The following is a 21,095-nucleotide window of genomic DNA, read 5'->3' as shown; positions in this document are numbered from 1 at the left end:
ATAAAGAAGAAGAAGTAGAAATTGGTAAACTCTGTGGTGTAGTGGTTAGTGTGTTTAGCTGCCACCCCCAGAGGCCCGGGTTCGTTTCCCGGGGTCCATTCAGCCTCGGGAGGTGAATAGTAGAGGTGAGTTCGATTCCCACTTCAGCCATCCTGGAAGTGGTTTTCCGTGGTTTCCCACTTCTCCTCCAGGAAAATGCCGGGATGGTACCTAACTTAAGGCCACGGCCGCTTCCTTTCATCTTCCTAGTCTCTCCCTTCCCGCAAGGCCCCTGTTCAGCATAGCAAGTGAGGCTGCCTGGGCCAGATACTGGTCATCCTCCCCACTTGTATCCCCCGACCCAGCGTCTGAAGCTCCAGGACACTGTCCTTGAGGCGGTAGAGGTGAGAACCCTCGCTGAGTCCGAGGGAAAACCCGACCCTGTTGGGTAAACAAATAAAGAAGAAAAAAAATGAGTAAGCTGTTACCTCTGTCGAAATTCACTCAGAGCATAAAAACTTACCATTTTGTAGCCTTTTTCTCAGTTTTGTTTTTATACCACCCTTCCCCCACTTCTCCGAGGCTAAATTCCATAAACCCGGGTGCCATTTGTTGTCTGTACATATTTCTGTCCTCCCATTTCTAATTCCTAGATCGCCGCTACTGTTCGGAGCACGCGATATCGCACAGTTAGCAGAGTTGACCTAGTTACTGATATCCAACTCTCCTGTCCCCGACTACCTGTGCGGTTCCGTGGTGTAGCGGTTATCACGTCTGCTTTACACGCAGAAGGTCCCCGGTTCGATCCCGGGCGGAACCAGTACGATTTTTAATTACCCATGTTCCAGCGTTCCTTCTTTAAAGTTATGGCCAGTTCAAAGGGCACCAGAACACTTGTAGTGCAAGCGTGACAATTCAGAACAAATGATTCAACAATATGTGTCCGTCCGAATGTACAACTTCACTCTCACACAAACGTTGTATTCAATAAACGCAGAGCGCCGGTGGTACAGTCGAACCTCCATTACTCGAAATAACTTAAATTTCCCAGCCGTTTGTCCTATTCTTCTTCTTATTCTTCTTCTTCTTAATCTGTTTACCCTCCAGGATTGGTTGTTCCCACCTCTAACGCCTCGAGGGCAGTGTCATGGAGCGTGAGACTTTGGGTCTGGGATACAACTGGGGAGAAGGACCAGCCCCTCGCCCAGGCGACTTCACCTGCTATGCTGAACAGAAGCCTTGAAGGGATAGACAAGGAAGAGGGAAAGACGTGGACATGGCCTAAAATTAGGTACCATCCCGGCATTCGCCTGGAGGAGAAGTGGGAAACCACGGAAAACCACTTCGAGGATGGCTGAGGAGGGAATTTAACCCCCCTCTACTCAGTTGACCTCCTGAGGCTGCGTGGACCCTGTTCCAGCCCTCGTACCACTTTTCAAATTTCGTGGCAGAGCCGGGAATCGAACCCGGGCCTCCGGGGGTGGCAGCTAATCACACTAACCACTACACCACAGAGGCGGTCTGTCCTATTCTTCACATGACTTTATTCTCTATTACTTGAAATTCAGTTACGAGAAATTCTCGATTTCTCGAAGCAAGCATTTCCTCCCTTGAAGCGAAAAATACTCTGACTCGAAATTTGTGCAACTAACTGTGCAATGTGGGATTTGTGGTTTGTGAGGAACAGTTAACAAGTAAAGAAAGGTTTACAGTGATGCTGTAACTTCTAATGATAGGAAAATCAGCGAAGCCTCGTTGTGCCTCGAGTGTGAATTAATTACCGCTTACGTACGAAAGCAAATCCCTAAGTATGGATGGATGAATGGCCAGAAATTGTTAGCTAGCAACTGTACAGGCTATGTCTTATAGCTGGTTGCCATCTGAAATTAGCAGCCGTTGATGGATGGCCGTGACCTGAAGTTATATTTTATGATAATTTGATTTTCACAAAGGGTAAAGAGTTCTTTTTCTGCGTTATTATTTTGTCAATTTTATGCATTTGCGTTGGGCGATCAACACATTTTCTGAATAATCGTCCGAGCTTTCAATAAACGAGGATACTTTTACATCAAAAGATGCAGTATTCATTTCGAAAACTGTGAAATAAACAAACCTTCTACAACTTTGGAAATCCACATCCCTAGAGTGCAATGCGTCTATTATAGTCTGGATGGGCTTGCGATAAGAGGGAGGGGTGAGGTATTTTCAGTGTAGTAGGTACAAATTCACATTTAAGTCAGGTTGTTGAAATGCCTGAGTAGAGCCTACAAACAGACATATACGTGCTTGTTTAAAACAGGTTTTTGATATCTCCATCATAATTACTCCAAAGTTAAGCGTCAATTTCTCAGTAATACTGCAAGTTGATTTTGTTTAACTCTGTATTCTGTGGAAAATTTGGATCGCCGTTGATACACTGCTTGTATAAAACCACTTTCAATGACTTGTCCCTCGGAATTATAACTGAAAATTGCTAAGAACTTTATCACTTATGACACTTATCACTCTCGCCTGTCGGAGTTTCCAGTTTCACCATACCTCTATCTGAAGTTACAAACAAACAATGGGCGCTATTTGTGGAGAATTTTAACAACAATGCGGTAATGGGAAACAAACTGAAGGAAATCTAGCAATAAATGTGCTTTTATACAAAATTAGCTAGTCCACCTCTGTGGTGTAGTGGTTAGTGTGATTAGCTGCCACCTCCGGAGTCTCGGATTCGATTCTCGATTCTGCCACGAAATTTGAAAAGTAGTGCGAGGAGGAACGCCGTCCACTCAGCCTCGGGAAGTTAACCGAGAAGAGGGGATTTCGATTCCAACCTCAGTCATCATCGAAGTCGTTTTCCGTAGTTTCCCACTTCTCCTCCTGGCAATTGCGGGGATGGTACTTAACTTACGGCCACGGCCGCTTCCTTCCCTCTTCCTTGTCCATCCCTTCCAATCTTCTCATCTCCCCGCAAGGCCCCAGTTCAGCATAGCAGGTGAGGCCGCCTGGGCCTCTGCAGTTGTATCCCCCGGCCCAGAGTCTGAAGCTCCAGGACACTGCCTTTGAGGCGGTAGAGATGGGATCACTCGCTGTGTCCGAGGAAAAAACCGACCCTGGAGGGTAAGCAGATTAGGAGAAGAAGAAGATAAATGTCTTGTGTCTGGGAATCATCTGGAGTTAGCCATATACAATAAGGAACGCTATGTCACTTAGCAACAGTGCAGGTTATGATGTGAAGTATTGACAGATGACCATGACTGAGAGTCATATTTATGAAAGAGGGGCTTTAGAGTGCAGATGGCGGATGTCATCTTGCAGACTTTGATGTGAAGTATTGACAGATGGCCATGTCTGAGAGTCATATTATGAAAGAGGGGCTTTAGAGTGCAGATGGCCGATGTCATCTTGCAGGCTGTAATGCGAAGTATTGACGGATGGCCATGTCTGACAGACATACAGTATTATCAAAGAGGGGCGTTGGAGTACAGCTGGTCGATGTGATCTAGCAGGCTGAAATATGAAGTATTGACTGATGGCCATGTCTGAGAGAAAATTAATCTAAAATTCAATAGATTAATGTCAGTCTTACCGATCTCGATGCCTGCAGTCGCTTAAGTGCGGCTAGTATCCAGTATTCGGGAGATAATTGGTTCGAACCCCACTGTCGGCAGTCCCGAAGATGATTTTCCACGATTTCCCCATTTTTACACCAGCAAATGGTAGGGCTGTACCTTAATTAAGGGCACGGCCGCTTCCTTCCTACCCTTCCTACTCCTAGCCCTTTCCTCTCCCATCGTCCCCGTAAGACCTATCTGTGTCGGTACCACGTAAACCAAGTAAAATGAAGGCCGTATGTTCGATATTCTTCTTATAATTTGTTGAGATTTGTGACCACTGATTCATTGCAAACCGTACCAAAGTCATTTTTCCCGTTATATTACGTTGGATACCCAGTCTACAAATCGCAATGACTTCTCGAGCGATTCAGTTTCTAAAAAAGCATGCGATGACCGGGAATCGAACCCAGATCAACTGCTTGGAAGGCAACTATGCTCACCATTACACCACCATCGCATTGCGGTAAAATGAGCTACTCAAGTGAATGTCAACAACTGTTCTAGTTAATCTGGTCGGCGTGCTGTAACTATGTATGTTATCCTGATAACCGAACCGTCTTCCTTGCAAGCACAGTCATATTATGCTGGTTTTATCGGTAGTAGCTGCGATGTACGTCCAAATAACGCTTGTCTAGTGAACGATTGTGGCAAGCAGGGGAATGTGTTTTGTGTGTAATCCGTTTACCGTCCAGGGTTGGTTTTCCTTTCGGACTCAGCGAGGGATTACACCTCTACCGCTTCAAGTGCGTGAGACATTTGGTCGGGGATACAACCGGGGAGGAGGACCAGTACCTCTCCCAGGCTGCTATGCTGAACAAGGGCTTTGTTGGGGGTTGAGAAGATTGGAAGGTATATACAAAGAAGAGGAAAAGAAGCGGCCGTGGCCTTAAGGTGGGTTCCTTCCCGGCATTTGCCTGGAGGAGAAATGGGAAACCACGGAAAAGCACTTCGAGGACAGATGAGATGGAGTCAAACCCATCTCTACCCAGTTGACCTCCCGAGGCTGAGTGGACCCTGGTCAAGCCCTCATACCACTTTTCAAATTTGGTTGCCGAGCCGAGAATCGAACCCTGGCCTCCGGGGATGGCAACTAACCACACTAAGCACTACACTACAGCGGCGAACCGATCATTATCATTAATATACTTCCGATAAATCTCATTCCTGCTCAAATTGATCATCATCATAGACTATGTTAATCAAGTTCGAGCTAGTATGAAGTAAGGTTTTTTTTTTTTTTTTTTTTTTTGCTAAGGGCTTTACGTCGCACCGACACAGATAGGTCTTATGGCGACGATGGGATAGGAAAGGCCTAGGAGTTGGAAGGAAGCGGCCGTGGCCTTAATTAAGGTACAGCCCCAGCATTTGCCTGGTGTGAAAATGGGAAACCACGGAAAACCATCTTCAGGGCTGCCGATAGTGGGATTCGAACCTACTATCTCCCGGATGCAAGCTCAAAGAAGTTTGACAGATTGTTAATTAATTGTTTGTTGACGCTGACGAGTCCATCTCTACAGCGTTTCTTTGTGAACGGCTCTTGGCACGTGTTTCGTCGGTTGTAATAACTTCAAACGTGCATCGTATGCAGTTCAGCTATTGGTTATGATGGACCTTCATTGACAGTTTTGGAGCAATTGGGACCTTGTACACACTGGACAGTCAGTCGTGACAAACATACAAACACAGCCACTTAATTTACCTTGTGTCATTCGGCACGCCCCACCATATGAGGCAAGGGAATCGCAGTATTTACATAATATTGATGATGTGAATATGACCATTTGTAAAAATTCAATTAAGAACTAAATACAAATTCGGAACGAAAGGCTTTAAAACCTAGTTTGTCTGGGATTCATACATAATTGGGAGAAGAGCTTCGAGAGGTTGAGGTACCACTGAGTAAACACATTACTATATGACCCAGGGATATTCAAAAGACAGTTGTAGGTGTCCGAATAGCCTATAGGAGCAGGGCGACTCTCTCAAAATTAAAATTAAATAACTATGGTGAGTGTGAATAGAAGAGAAACACGAGGTTTAATCTGGTGGATGATAATAAAAATTAAGGATGCATGAGGGAAATGGATACAGCACGTTGCTTTATCTGTGCTGAAAATACGGAAGAATTACATTTAGTAAGATCTTGAAAAGAAACCCTAGTGGCTAGAAGGAAATTTATGAACAGTATTGAACGACGTCCGCCTCTGTGGTGTAGTGGTTAGCGTGATTAGCTGCCACCCCCGGAGGCCCGGGTTCGATTCCCGGCTCTGCCACGAAATTTGAAAAGTGGTATGAGGGCTGGAACGGGGTCCACTCAGCCTCGGGAGGTCAACTGAGTATAGGTGGGTTCGATTCCCACCTCAGCCATCCTGGAAGTGGTTTTCCGTGGTTTCCCACTTCTCCTCCAGGCGAATGCTGGGATGGTACCTAACATAAGGCCACGGCCGCTTCCTTCCCTCTTCCTTGCCTATCCCTTCCAATCTTCCCATCCCTACGCAAGGCCCCTGTTCAGCATAGCAGGTGAGGCCGCCTGGGCGAGGTACTGGTCATTCTCCCCAGTTGTATCCCCGACCAAGAGTCTGAAGCTCCAGGACACTGCCCTTGAGGCGGTAGAGGTGGGATCCCTCGCTGTGTCCGGGGGAAAAGCCGACCCTGGAGGGTAAACAGATGATGATGATGATGATGATTGAACGACATATGTTAACGAAGATAAAAGTGTAGTAGAATGGATTATGCCTAGTAAACTTAGTAGGTTATTATTAGTACCGTAATTAGAAATAGTCCGCCTCTGTGGTGTAGTGGTTAGTGTGATTAGCTGCCACCCCCGGAGGCCCGGGTTCGATTCCCGGCTCTGCCACGAAATTTGAAAAGTGGTACAAGGGCTGGAACGGGGTCCACTCAGCCTCGGGAGGTCAACTGAGTAGAGATGGGTTCGATTCCCAGCTCAGCCATCCTGGAAGTGGTTTTCCGTGGTTTCCCACTTCTCCTCCAGGCAAATGCCGGGCCACGGCCGTTTCTTTCCCTCCTCGTTGCCTATCCCTTCCACTCTTACCATCCCCCACCAAGGCCCCTCTCCTGCATAGTAGGTGAGGCTTCCTGCGCGAGGTACTGGTCATCCTCCCCAGTTGTATCCCCGACCCAATGTCTCACGCGGTGGAATCCCTCGCTGTGTCCGAGGGAAAAACAGATTAAGAAAGAATTATAAATAACCGGTACTTCTTTCTTAATCCGTTTTACCCTCCACGGTTGTTTTTGCCCTGGAACACAGCGAGGATTCCCGCCTTGAGTCGTGAGTCGGAGGATACAAATGGGCAGGAGCACCAGCAAGTCGTCCAGGCTGAACATGGCGTCGGGGGGTGGGGGGGTGGGAGGGGATTGGAAGTGATCGTCAATGAAGAGGGAAGGAAGCAGCCTTAAGTTGGGTTCCAATCCGGCATTTGTCTCGAGAAAAAGTGGATAACCATGGAAAATCACTTCAAGAATGGTTAGGCGGAAATCGATGCCCTCTCTACTCAGTTGCCATCCCGAGGCTGAGGGGACCCCGTTGCAATCCTCGTACCACGTTTCAAATTTCGTAGCAGAACCGGGCTTCCAGGTGTGGCAATTCATCACACTAACCTATACACCGCAGGGGCGGCTCGCCTGAAATTACCGATATACAATAAGAACCGCAATGTTACCTAACAAATGTGCAGGATGTGTTGTGAAGTATTGATGGATGGCCTTGAATGAGAGACATATTACAAAGAGGGCGTTAGAGTACAGATTGTCGATGTGATCTAGCAGGCTGTGATGTGAAGTATTGATAGATGGCCATGACTGAGGGACATATTACAAAGAGGGGCGTTAGAGTACAGATTTTTTCATCGCCGTAAGACATATCTGTGTCGGTGCGACGTAAAACAAATAGCAAAAGAGGAAAGGAGTGCAGATAGTCAATGTGATTTTGCAGGCTATGATATGAAATACTGACGGATGGCCATGACCTATAAACCATTTGCAAAAATGGCAAAACTTAAAAGATAATTCATACTTTGCCGCGGCCCATCTGCCGTAAGTTCGATACACTTGTTCTAATTTGTTCAGATTTGTGACCACTAATTCATTGCAAACCATACCGCTGTCAATTTTCCTATTTTTGCTCTGTTTGTAATGACTTCTCGAGTGATTCCGTTTCTAAAAATCATGCGATGGCCGGGAATCGAACCCGGATCAACTGCTTGGAAGGCAACTATGCTCACCATTACACCACCATCGCGCGACGCTGAATGAAACAACTCAAGTGACTGTCAATAACCTGTTCTAGTTTATCTCGTCACCAACTTGAAGCGCGCTGTTACGTTAGACGTTATCTTGGCAGCTGAGCAGTCTGGCTTTGAAACACAAATCACATTATACTGCTGTGATATACGGACGCTGTCCGCCTCTGTGGTGTAATGGTTAGTGTGATTAGCTGCCACCCCCGGGTTCGATTATCGGCTCTGCCACGAAATTTGGAAAGTGGCACGAGGGCTGGAACAGGGTCCACTCAGCCTCGGGAGGTCAACTGAGTAGAGGTGGGCTCGATTCCCACCTCAGTCATCCTGGAAGTGGTTTTCCGTGGTTTCCCACTTCTCCTCCAAGCAAATGCCGAGATGGTATCTAACTTAACCTCTTGAGTCCAGAAGTGTACATATGTACACCTTCAATTTTTATTTTATTTCGACACATTGAGGTTAGATTTTTATGTTTGTGCCGTGTGCCGCACGTGTGTTTACCTTATTAGTTCCAAATAAAACCACTAGGAGCCCTATATACCGGTTCAGCTGTGAGCCAGACCACATGGAATTTTACATTTGGCCAAGATGGCTGCTAGAGAGCAGAGCAAGAGAAGTAAGTACCGGTAAAAATTATATTTAACGGCATATAAATGAAATAACTATTGGAATACGTTCAGTTATATTTAATAATTGAAAACACATAGTATTTAATGTGTTGGAGTTAATATTTCGGTATGTTTTTATCCGGTAAAAATGAGGTACAGGTTACAGTAGGTGTACAAGAGGGAGGGGAAGGAAAGGGAGGAGTTGTAGAAGACAGGTGGTCTAATGTTCTAAGGGGAAGGAGATTGCAGGCCAAGGGCTCTACTCAGGATCAGAATTCAGGACAGGTGTCTGTGCGAAATCTGTACGAGTCACTCCAGGTAGAACAACAGAGGGAAGATGAGGGACAGGGAACTGTTGCTGAGATGCATGGAAGTAGGAGGAAGGGAAAAGGTAGGAAAGGGAAATGTAGAGTAGAGGATAGGAAAAGACAGGTGGAACAGAGTCATGGGAAGGAGAAAAGGGAGGAGGAAGTAGCTTCTGCAGCTATCAGGAAAGATAGGGCTGACCAGGAGGGGAGGGGATCAAATGAGGTGGGTAGAGTTGAGGCTCTGGTCATGGGGGATTCCATCGTTAGACACGTGGGGAAAGTGTGTGGAGGAAAGGGAACCAGGGTAGAATGTTATCCAGGAATTAGGTTGAGGCAGATGTTGAGGAAAGTAGAAGAGAGGGAGGAGGGGAAGGAGAAGGTGGTAGTGTTTCATGTTGGTACCAACAACGTAAGGCAAGCTGATATAAGTACCAACATAGTTGGAGATGTGTGGGATCTGGTAAATGCAGCACGGGTGAAGTTTAAGAAAGCGGAGATTGTTATTAGTGGAATACTGTGTAGGAGGGATACTGACTGGAGGGTGATTGGGGATTTAAATGAGACTATGGAGTGGGTATGTGGGAAACTGGGAGTGAGATTTCTAGATCCTAATGGGTGGGTAGGAGATAGGGATCTGCGCTCGGATGGCCTTCATTTAAACCGCAGTGGTACGTATAAGTTAGGAAATTTGTTTGGAAGGGTAATAGGGAGGTACATTCAGGGAAACGGGATGGCCTAGGGAGCGGTGATAAGGGAACAGGGAACTGGAAATCAAGTAGGGATGACATAAAATTGTTAGTGTTGAACTGTAGAAGTATTGTAAAGAAAGGAATAGAATTAAGTAATTTAATAGATATATATTTACCAGATATTGTAATAGGAGTTGAATCATGGCTGAGAAATGATATAATGGATGCAGAAATTTTCTCACGGCACTGGAGTGTGTATCGTAGAGATAGGATAGGAAAGGTGGGAGGGGGAGTTTTCATTCTGGTGAAAGAAGAATTTGTAAGCTACGAAAAAGTTAAAGATGAGACACATGAAATTCTAGGTGTAAGGCTGATTTCTAAAGATAACAGGCAACTTGATATATTTGGAGTGTACAGATCGGGAAAGGGTAGCACTGATGCGGATTCGGAATTATTTGATAGGATAGTCAGCTATGTGGGAAACGACATGGAAAGAAATGTGATTGTAGCGGGAGATCTGAATTTGCCAGATGTAAATTGGGAAGGAAATGCGAACGACAGGAAGCATGACCAACAAATGGCAAATAAGTTAATATGGGAAGGACAGCTGATTCAGAAAGTGATGGAACCAACCAGAGGGAAAAATATCCTGGATGTCGTGCTGATAAAACCAGATGAGCTCTATAGGGAAACTGAAGTAATAGATGGTATTAGTGATCATGAAGCTGTTTTTGTGGTAGTTAAAAATAAATGCGATAGAAAGGAAAGTCTTAAAAGTAGGACTGTTAGGCAGTACCATATGGCTGATAAAGCAGGCATGAGGCAGTTTCTAAAAAGTAACTATGATCGGTGGAAAACGGTAAATAAAAATGTAAACAGACTCTGGGATGGGTTTAAAGAAATTGTTGAGGAATGCGAAAACAGGTTTGTACCTTTAAGGGTGGTAAGGAATGGTAAAGACCCACCTTATTATAATAGAGAAATAAAGAGACTAAGAAGGAGGTGCAGACTGGAAAGAAATAGAGTTAGAAATGGCTGTGGAAGTAAGGAGAAATTGAAGGAACTTACTAGAAAATTGAATCTAGCAAAGAAGGCAGCTAAGGATAACATGATGGCAAGCATAATTGGCAGTCATACAAATTTTAGTGAAAAATGGAAGGGTATGTATAGGTATTTTAAGGCAGAAACAGGTTCCAAGAAGGACATTCCAGGAATAATTAATGAACAAGGGGAGTGTGTATGTGAGGATCTTCAAAAGGCGGAAGTATTCAGTCAGCAGTATCTAAAGATTGTTGGTTACAAGGATAATGTCGAGATAGAGGAAGAGACTAAGGCCAAAGAAGTAATAAAATTTACATATGATAACAATGACATTTACAATAAGATACAAAAGTTGAAAACTAGAAAAGCGGCTGGAATTGATCAGATTTCTGGGGATATACTAAAGACAATGAGTTGGAATATAGTACCATATCTGAAGTACTTATTTGATTATTGTTTGGTCGAAGGAGCTATACCAGATGAATGGAGAGTTGCTATAGTAGCCCCTGTGTATAAAGGAAAGGGTGATAGACATAAAGCTGAAAATTACAGGCCAGTAAGTTTGACATGCATTGTATGTAAGCTTTGGGAAGGCATTCTTTCTGATTATATTAGACATGTTTGTGAAATTAATAACTGGTTCGATAGAAGGCAATTCGGTTTTAGGAAAGGTTATTCCACTGAAGCTCAACTTGTAGGATTCCAGCAAGATATAGCAGATATCTTGGATTCTGGAGTTCAAATGGACTGTATCGCGATTGACATGTCTAAAGCATTTGATAGGGTGGATCATGGGAGACTACTGGCAAAAATGAGTGCAATTGGACTAGACAAAAGAGTGACTGAATGGGTTGCTATATTTCTAGAAAATAGATCTCAGAGAGTTAGAGTAGGTGAAGCTTTGTCTGACCCTGTAATAGTTGAGAGGGGAGTTCCTCAGGGCAGTGTTATCGGACCTTTATGTTTTCTTATATATATAAATGATATGAGTAAAGGAGTGGAATCAGAGGTAAGGCTTTTTGCGGATGATGTTATTCTCTATAGAGTGATAAATAAGTTACAAGATTGTGAGCAACTGCAACGTGACCTCGAAAATGTTGTGAGATGGACAGCAGACAATGGTATGTTGATAAACGGGGCTAAAAGTCAGGTTGTGAGTTTCACAAATAGGAAAAGTCCTCTCAGTTTTAATTACTGCATTGATGGGGTGAAAGTTCCTTTTGGGGATCATTGTAAGTATCTAGGTGTTAATATAAGGAAAGATCTTCACTGGGGTAATCACATAAATGGGATTGTAAATAAAGGGTACCGATCTCTGCACATGGTTATGAGGGTGTTCAGGGGTTGTAGTAAGGATGTAAAGGAGAGTGCATATAAGTCTCTGGTAAGACCCCAACTAGAGTATGGTTCCAGTGTATGGGACCCTCACCAGGATCACCTGATTCAAGAACTGGAAAAAATCCAAAGAAAAGCAGCTCGATTTGTTCTGGGTGATTTCCGACAAAAGAGTAGCGTTACAAAAATGTTGCAATGTTTGGGTTGGGAAGAATTGAGAGAAAGAAGAAGAGCTGCTCGACTAAGTGGTATGTTCCGAGCTGTCAGCGGAGAGATGGCGTGGAATGACATTAGTAGACGAATAGGTTTGAATGGCGTTTATAAAAGTAGGAAAGATCACAATATGAAGATAAAGTTGGAATTCAAGAGGACAAACTGGGGCAAATATTCATTTATAGGAAGGGGAGTTAGGGATTGGAATAATTTACCAAGGGAGATGTTCAATAAATTTCCAATTTCTTTGAAATCATTTCGGAAAGGGCTAGGAAAGCAACAGATAGGGAATCTGCCACCTGGGCGACTGCCCTAAATGCAGATCAGTATTGATTGATTGATTGATTGATTGATTGATAGGTGTACATTTGTGCACCTCAGGTCCCTACAACAATATTCTCCCTCTTTGAGGTTATGATTTTTTGCTATGTTTTCTGCATCATTAAGCAGTGTTTTACATTTACAGGCATCCTTACTACAGATGCATTAGTAGATTTACTGAATAACAGTGATGCCGAACTGTCGGACACAGATGATGTGTTATTTGAGACAGCAATTATAGAAAACTCATCCACAGACTTTGAATCAGAAAATGAAGATAATGTACATTTAACAGCTGCTACTACACCACTGCAAGTAAACACCCGTTTGATGAAGTGGAAAACAACAAGGTATGTTCAAAATATTCTATATTTTTATATTGAAGGAACTCTTCCCATTATGTAAAGCATGCGCATGTACTTGTAAATACAAAATGAGTGTAGGCCTAATTTACGTTTCATAAATGGATGTTAATTCACACTAATTTGGAATGCTTTTCAGAATGGAGAGAAGGGGGCCTGAATTTGAAGAGGAACTGGAGGTCGATGAAAATGGTCCTAAAAGAGTACAAGAGGCCTTTCATGAATATCTGCCAACTGCTTTTTGGGAATTGTTGGCTGAGCAAACAAACCTGTATTCAGTGCAAAAACGTGACTTGCGCTCTGTTCAGACCACAGCTGTAGAATTACTACAGTTTACAGGGATTCAGATTTTGATGGGTACTCTGAAGCTACCACAGGGAAAAGTATACTGGAGCAGGGAATTAAAAGTGCCTTTAATTTCAGAATGTATGCCTCGAGATAGGTATTTTGAACTCAGGAATTACCTGCATTTCACAGACAACCTAGCTGAGCATGACCTGTCTGATAAACTGTGGAAAATTAGGCCAATGATAAATATTGTTAGGGATAAGTGTCTGACGTTGCCAAGGCCTGCACATCTGTCGATTGATGAAGAGATGATACCCTTTTCAGGAAGGTGTAGTTTTCGCCAGTTCGTCCCCTCAAAACCTAACCCACTTGGACTTAAAAATTTTGTCTTGGCAGCTAGAGATGGATTAGTATTAGACTTTTGTATATATCAGGGGAGAGGAACTGTTTGTGAAAATGGCATGAAAGAGCTTGGTTTGGGTGGCAGCATTGTGAAACTGTTAAGTGTGACAGTGCCAAAGGATGGACATGTCATTTACACTGACCGTTTCTTTACCAGTATGAAGTGTGCAGAGTTCTTGATGAGTAATGGCATTCATCAAACAGGAACTGTCTTGAAAAACAGAATTGGGCCTGTGGTTAGTAAGCTGAAAGGTGACAAACAGTTGCAAAGAGGGGAGTGGGATGAGAAAGTTAGGGAAGATGGAAAAGTTTGTGTTCTGAAATGGAAAGACAACAAATGTGTTACATTTTTGTCAACTTGTGTTGGAAGTGAGCCACAGGCCACATGCATGCGTTGGTCCAAACAGGAAAAAAAGAAAATTGAGGTACCACAGCGAACAGTAATAAGGAGTTATAATCCAAACATGGGGGGAACTGACCTCTGCGACAGATTGTTGGCATACTATAGATGTACTGTACGAACAAAAAGATGGACAGTACGAGTCTTCAGCCATTTTGTAGACCTTGTCCTTGTCAACGGCTGGTTAATGTACAGAAGGGCCTGCTGGAAATCAGATATCCCTAAGAGAAAACAAATGAGTCTCTTACAATACCGTCTCCATGCAGCTAATGCCCTGATTAGATCTGAAACAATTTCACAGTCAGTCAGACACTCGCCGAGAGGACTGCACACTGTTGGCATTGAGGATTGTGCACAAAGGGAACAGGAAGAACAAGAACCAGCCTCTAAATACCGTAAAGTGATATCACAGCCTATTCCGGAAGTCAGATTTGATATGTACGGACATTTTCCCAAGTATTCAAATGAAAGCTTTCCATCCAAGTGTAGGTTCCCAGGATGCAAGTCCAAATCAAGAATCATGTGTGTAAAATGCAATATGTACTTGTGTGTCCTCAAGAACAACTGTTTCATGAAATACCATGTTAAGTAATGATTGAGCATGTAATTACAATGTAATGCTAGCATTTTTCAAGTATTTTTAGAGTTATAGGTTGGTTTTGACGTCATGGTTATTGAGGAACATCTTGCTTATTATTACATAAAGTTCTCATGTCAAATTTATACCTTCTATTTTTAGTTTAAGGCATTTATGTAATTCTGTGATTTAATCTGGGTGTAGATGTACCATACTTCTCAACATTAATAAGATATATGTATAATTTTGTTAAATATTTTTATGTAATAAAAACCTGAGGTGTACATATGTACACCATCAATTTTGGACACCCCATCAGTAGAATATTTTTTCTGGAATTTTTCTCAACATCTCTGATTCCCTATTATCCACTCTAGTGAATATCACTGTCAGAATCCAAATTTTTGTCTCCTGGGACTGAAGAGGTTAAGGCCATGGTTGCTTCCTTCCCTCTTCCTTGCCTATCCCTTCCAATCTTCCCATCCCCCACCAAGGCCCCTGTTCAGCATAGCAGTTGAGGCCTCCTGGGCGAGGTACTGGGCATTCTCCCCAGTTGTATCCCTCGACCCAATGTCTCACGCTCCAGGACACTGCCCTTGAGGCGGTAGAGGTGGGATCCCTCGCTGAGTCCGAGGGAAAAGCCAACCCTGGAGGGTAAGCAGATTAAGAAAGGAATATAGGATAATGTAATGCACCCGTTATATATAATGCAAAACCTACCGCTGTCAATGACTAATGACTTCTCTAGTGATTCAGTTTCTAAATATTATGCGATGGCCGGGAATCGAACCCGGATCAACTGCTTGGAAGGCAACTATGCTCACCATTACACCACCATCGCAGGACGATGAAAGGAACGACTCAAGTGAATGTCAGTAACCGGTTCTAGTTTATCTCGTCAGCAACTTGAAGCGCGCTGTTACTTTAGAGCAGTCTGGTTTTGAAACACAAATTACATTATACTGCTGTGATATACGGACGCCTTTTGTTTTTTACCTGTGTGACCTTGCCGCGGTGGGGAGGCTTGCGTGGCCCAATGAAGCAGATAGCAGGTGCAACCATATCTGATGGGTATCTGTTGAGAGACCAGACTAAGGAATGGTTCATCGAAAGGGGGGTAGCGGCCTTTCGGAAGTTACAAGGGCGGCAGATTAGATTGTAATAATACTCAGCATGAACTCCCGGGTAAAATATCATCATCATCATCTGTTTACCCTCCAGGAGAGCGAGGGATCCCACCTCTACCGCCTCAAGGACAGTGGCCTGGAGCTTCAGACTCTTGGTCGGTGGATACAACTGGGGAGTATGACCTCACCTGCTATGCTGAACAGGGGCCTTGTGGAGGGATGGGAAGATTGGAAGGGATAGGCAAGGAAGAGGGAAGGAAGCGGCCGTGGCCTTAAGTTAGGTACCATCCCGGCATTCGCCTGGAGGAGAAGTGGGAAACCACGGAAAATCACTTTCAGGATGGCTGAGGTGGGAATCGAACCCACCTCTACTCTACTCAGTTGACCTCCCGAGGCTGAGTGGACCCCGTTCCAGCCCTCGTACCACTTTTCAAATTTCGTGGCAGAGTCGGGAATCGAATCCAGGCCTCCGGGGGTGGCAGCTAATCACGCTAACCACTACACCACTGAGGCGGACTCCGGGTAAAATATTCGGGAGGTAAACTAGTTCTCCATTCGGATCTCCGGGTGGTTACTACACGTGAGGGAGCGATCATCAGGAAGATGGATACTGACATTCTGCGAGTCGGAGCATGGAATGTTAGAAGTTTGAATCATTGTGGTAGGTTAGAGAATCTGAAAAGGGAGATGGATAGACTAAAGTTAGATATAGTTGGTATAAGTTAAGTACGTTGGCAGGAAGGACAGGATTTTTGGTCAGGCGACTGCCGAATTATCAACACAAAATCAAACAGGGGAAATGCAGGAGTTGGTTTAATAATGAATAAGAAAATAGAGCAGCGGGTAAGCTACTAAGACCAGCATAGTAAAAGAATTATTGTCTTCAAGATAGACACCAAACCAATGCCCACCACAATAGTGCAGGTCTATATGCCTACTAGTTCAGCGGATGATGAGGAAATCGAAAGAATATATGAAGAGATAGAAGATTTAATACAATATGTAAAAGGTGACAAGAATCTAATTGTGATGGGAGACTGGAATGCAGTGGTAGGCCAAGCAAGAGAAGGTAATACAGTAGGAGAATTCGGATTGGGACAAAGGAACGAAAGAGGAAGTCGGTTGGTTGAATTCTGCACTGATCATAATTTAGTCCTTGCCAATACCTGGTTCAAACACCACAAACGACGGCTGTATACGTGGACGAGACCTGGAGACACTGGAAGGTATCAAATAGACTTCATTATGATTAGACAGAGATTCAGAAACCAGGTGTTGGATTGCAAAACTTTCCCAGGAGCAGACGTTGACTCTGACCACAACCTGCTGGTCTTGAAATCCCATCTGAAGTTGAAGAAATTGAAGAAAGGAAAGAATGCAAAAAAATGGGATCTAGACAAGTTGAAAGAACAGAGAGTGAGGGATTGTTTGAAGAAACATGTTGGACAAGGGATAAATGAAAAGGCTGAAGGGAACACTATAGAGGAAGAGTGGATAGTCATGAAAAATGAAGTCAGTAGGGCTGTTGAAGAAATGTTAGGAAGGAAGAAATGATCAACTAAGAATCAGTGGATAACTCAGGAGATACTAGACCTGATTGATGAACGACGAAAATACAAGAATGCTAGAAATGAAGAGGGCAGCAAAGAATACAGGCGATTAAAGAATGACGTGGATAGAAAGTGCAAGGTAGCTAAGGAAGAATGGCTGAAGGAGAAGTGCAAGGATGTCGAAGGTTGTATTGTCCGGAGAAAGGTAGATGCTGCATACAGGAAAATCAAGGAAACCTTTGGAGAAAGGTAATCTAGGTGTATGAATATTAAGAGCTCAGATGGGAAGCCACCTCTAGGGAAAGAAGACAAAGCAGAAAGACGGTAGGAACATAAATCCAACAGCTGTATCAAGGTAAAGATGTAGATAATTTGGTTCTGGAACAATAAGAGGCTGTTGATGCTGATGAAATGGGAGACCCAATTTTGAGGTCAGAGTTTTACAGAGCTGTGAGTGATCTAAATAGGAACAAGGCACCTGGAATTGATGACATTGCCTCTAAATTACTGACTGGCTTAGGAGAAACCAGCATGGCAAGGTTATTCCATTTAGTGTGTAAGATGTATGAGACAGGAGAAGTGCCATCCGATTCTCGGCAGAATGCTGTTATACCTATTCCCAAGAAAACCGGTGCTGACAGGTGTGAAAACTACCGCACCATTAGTATAGTATCTCACACCTGCAAAATTTTAGCACGTATTATTTACAGATGAATGGAAAAACAAGTTGAAGGTGAGTTGGAAGAAGATCAATTTGGCTTCAGAAGAAATGTAGGAACACGTGATGCAATGCTGACTTTACGTCTGATCTTAGGGGATCGAATCAAGAAGGACAAGCCCACTTACATGGCATTCGTAGATCTAGAAAAGGCATTCGATAATGTTGATTGGACCAAGCTATTTACGATTCTGAAGGTGTTTGGGATCAGATACCGAGAACGAAGAATTATCTATAATCTGTATAAAAATCAGTGTGCAGTGATAAGAATCGAGGGCTTTGAAAAAGAAGCAGCAATCCAGAAAGGAGTGAGGCAAGGCTGCAGTTTGTACCCCTCCTTTTCAATGTTTACATAGAACAGGCAGTAAAGGAAATCAAAGAGGAATTTGGAAATGAAATCAAAATCCAAGGAGAGGAAATCAAAACCTTGAGATTTGCCGATGATATTGTTATTTTATCTGAGACTGAAGAAGATCTCGAGAAGATGCTGAATGGTATGGACGAAGTCTTGGGTAAGGAGTACAAGATGAAAATAAATAAGTCCAAAACAAAAGTAATGGACTGCAGTCGAACGAAAGCAGCTGATGCAGGAAATATTAGATTAGGAAATGAAGTCTTAAAGGAAGTAGATGAATATTGTTACTTGGGTAGTAAAATAACTAACGATGGCAGAAGTAAGGAGGACATAAAATGCAGATTAGCACAAGCAAGGAAGAGCTTTCTTAAGAAAAGAAATTTGCGCACTTGAAACATTGATATAAGAATTAGAAAGATGTTTTTGAAGACTTTCGTGTGGAGCGTGGCATTGTATGGAAGTGAAACATGGACGATAACTAGCTCAGAAAGAAAGAGAATAGAAGCTTTTGAAATGTGGTGTTACAGAAGAATGCTGAAGGTGAGATGGATAGATCGAATCACGAATGAGGAGATACTGAATCGAATTGGTGATTTGATTTGGCTAAATTTGACGAGAAGAAGAGATAGAATGATAGGACACATCTTAAGACACCCAGGACTTGTTCAGTTGGTTTTTGAAGGAAGTGTAGATGGTAAGAACGGTAGGGGTAGACCAAGGTATGAATATGACAAGCAGATGTATGATGCAGTAGTTACGTAGAAATGAAAAGGTCAGCACAGGATAGGGTTGCATGGAGGGCTGCATCAAACCAGTCTATGGACTGATCACTCAAATAACAACATCCTGGTAACCGAGCCGTCTCCCTTGCAAACACAATCACATTAAGGTGGTTTTATTGTTAGCGCGTAAGATGTAAGTCCAAATAACGCTTGTGCAGTGAACCGTTGTGGCAAGCACGACAATGTGTTTGTTTTAACTTATTTATTGTTTGTCTAATCCGTTTACACTCCAGGGTTGGCTTTTCTCTCGGACTCAATGAGGGATCCCACCTCTATCGTCTCAAGGGCAGTGTCCTAGAGCGTGAGCCATTTGGTCGGAGCTCGTCCAGGCAGCCTCACGTGCTATGCTGAACAGGGGCCTCGTGGGGGATGGGAAGATTAGAAGGGACAGGCAAGGAAGGGGGAAGGAAGCGGTCGTGCCCTTAAGTTAGGTACCATCCCGGCATTTGCCTGGAGAAGTGGGAAACCACGGAAAACTACTTCGAGGATGGCTGAGGAGGGAATCGAAACCCCCTCTACCCAGTTGACCTCACGAGACTGAGTGGACCCCGTTCCAGCCGAGGTACCACTTTTCAAATTTTGTGGCAGAGCCGGGAATCGAACCCTGGCCTCGGAGGGATGGCAACTAATCACACTAAGCACTACACTACAGAGGTGGACCGATTCTTATCATAATATACTTTTGATAAATCTCATTGCTGCTCAAAATGTTCATCCTCATAGACTATGCTAGTCAAGTCGAAGCTAGTATGAAGTAAGTTTGACAGATTGTTAATTGTTTGTTGATGCTGACGAGCATGGGCGCCCACATGATCTTTTCCAGTGGGGGGGGGGGGGGGGAGGTCACATTAATAATTGTCTTGAGTATAAAAACCAATATAACGTCAACAACATTAAATTGTTTACAGAAATTTTCGGCTATAACAGATGCTAGATGACTGTCAGTTAGTTCAGTTTATGAAATAATCTGGTATGCTATTAAACAATTGAACATCAACCTTTTTAGAATTCCAGGGGTGGCAAGCGCCCCTCCTCCCCCCCCCCCCCCACTTGCGGGCCCCAATGCTGACGAGTCCATCTCTACTAGGGCTCTCTAAAAGACTTATAGAGCCTTAATCTCTACAGTGTTTCTTCGGCTGCAATAGCTTCAAAAGTTCATCATATGCAGTTCAGCTATTGGTTATGATGGACCTTCATTGACTGCTTTGGATCAATTGGGACCTTGTACACACTGGACAGTCAGTCGTGACAGAGAGACTTATTACAAAGAGGGGCGTTAGAGTACAGTTTGTCGATGTGATCTAGCAGGCTGTGATGTGAAGTATTGATGGATGGCCATGACTGAGGGACATAATTAAAAAGAGGGGCGTTAGAGTACAGATTGTTTCGTCGCCATAAGACCTATCTGTGTCGGTGCGACGTAAAACAAATAGCAGAAAAGAAAATAAGTACAGATGGTCAATGTGATTTTGCAGTTTGTGATATGAAATACTGACGGATGGCCATGACCTAAAACCATTTGCAAAAATTGAATAGTGTAGGTTAAGGCAAAACTTAAAAGATAATTCATACTTTGTCGTGGGCCATCTGCCATAAGTTCGATACTCTTCTTCTAATTTATTCAGATTTGTGACCACTAATTCATTGCAAACCATACTGCTGTCAATTTTCCTACTTTTGCCCTGTTTGTAATGACTTCTCGAGTGATTCAGTTTCTAAAAATCATGCGATGGCCGGGAATCGAACCCGGATCAACTGCTTGGAAGGCAACTATGCTCACCATTACACCACCATCGCACGACCGTGAAAGGAACAACTCAAGTGAATGTCAATAACCTGTTCTAGTTTATCTCGTCAGCAACTTGAAGCGCGCTGTTGCGTTAGACGTTATCTCGGCAGCTGAGCAGTCTGGCTTTGAAACACAGATCACATTATGCTGGTTTTTTTTCGGTAGTACTTGTGATAAACGGACGCTAATGGCGATCAGCCCAGTACATCAAAATAATGCTTGTATAATACCATACATATTCATCCATAGGTACAAAGGAAGTCCGCCTCTGTGTTGTAGTGGTTAGTGCGATTAGCTGCCACCCCTGAAGCCCTGGGTTCGATTCCCGGCTCTGCCACAAAATTTGAAAGCTGTTACGTGGGTTGGAACGGGGTCCACTCAGCCTCGGGA

General features: G+C 43.7%; 5 non-coding genes across 5 annotated transcripts; 1 reads left to right on the top strand and 4 right to left on the bottom strand.

Moving 5' to 3' along the window:
- The first annotated feature begins 726 nt into the window (after nt 1-726).
- On the top strand, nt 727-799 carry TRNAV-UAC (transfer RNA valine (anticodon UAC)). Its single transcript has one exon. It is a non-coding gene; the product is annotated as a tRNA-Val (tRNA).
- Nucleotides 800-3,969: 3,170 nt separating this feature from the next.
- On the bottom strand, nt 3,970-4,041 carry TRNAG-UCC (transfer RNA glycine (anticodon UCC)). The gene has a single exon. It is a non-coding gene; the product is annotated as a tRNA-Gly (tRNA).
- A 3,729-nt stretch (nt 4,042-7,770) lies between these two features.
- Nucleotides 7,771-7,842, bottom strand: TRNAG-UCC (transfer RNA glycine (anticodon UCC)). Its single transcript has one exon. It is a non-coding gene; the product is annotated as a tRNA-Gly (tRNA).
- A 7,311-nt stretch (nt 7,843-15,153) lies between these two features.
- TRNAG-UCC (transfer RNA glycine (anticodon UCC)) lies at nt 15,154-15,225 on the bottom strand. The gene has a single exon. It is a non-coding gene; the product is annotated as a tRNA-Gly (tRNA).
- A 5,416-nt stretch (nt 15,226-20,641) lies between these two features.
- On the bottom strand, nt 20,642-20,713 carry TRNAG-UCC (transfer RNA glycine (anticodon UCC)). Its single transcript has one exon. It is a non-coding gene; the product is annotated as a tRNA-Gly (tRNA).
- Nucleotides 20,714-21,095: the final 382 nt, after the last annotated feature.

The sequence above is a fragment of the Anabrus simplex genome, chromosome 14 (genome assembly GCF_040414725.1).
Source record: "Anabrus simplex isolate iqAnaSimp1 chromosome 14, ASM4041472v1, whole genome shotgun sequence".
NCBI classification, from domain to species: domain Eukaryota; kingdom Metazoa; phylum Arthropoda; class Insecta; order Orthoptera; family Tettigoniidae; genus Anabrus; species Anabrus simplex.
The sequence above is the reverse complement of the archived record's forward strand: the minus strand, read 5'-3'. Positions and strand labels throughout refer to the sequence as shown.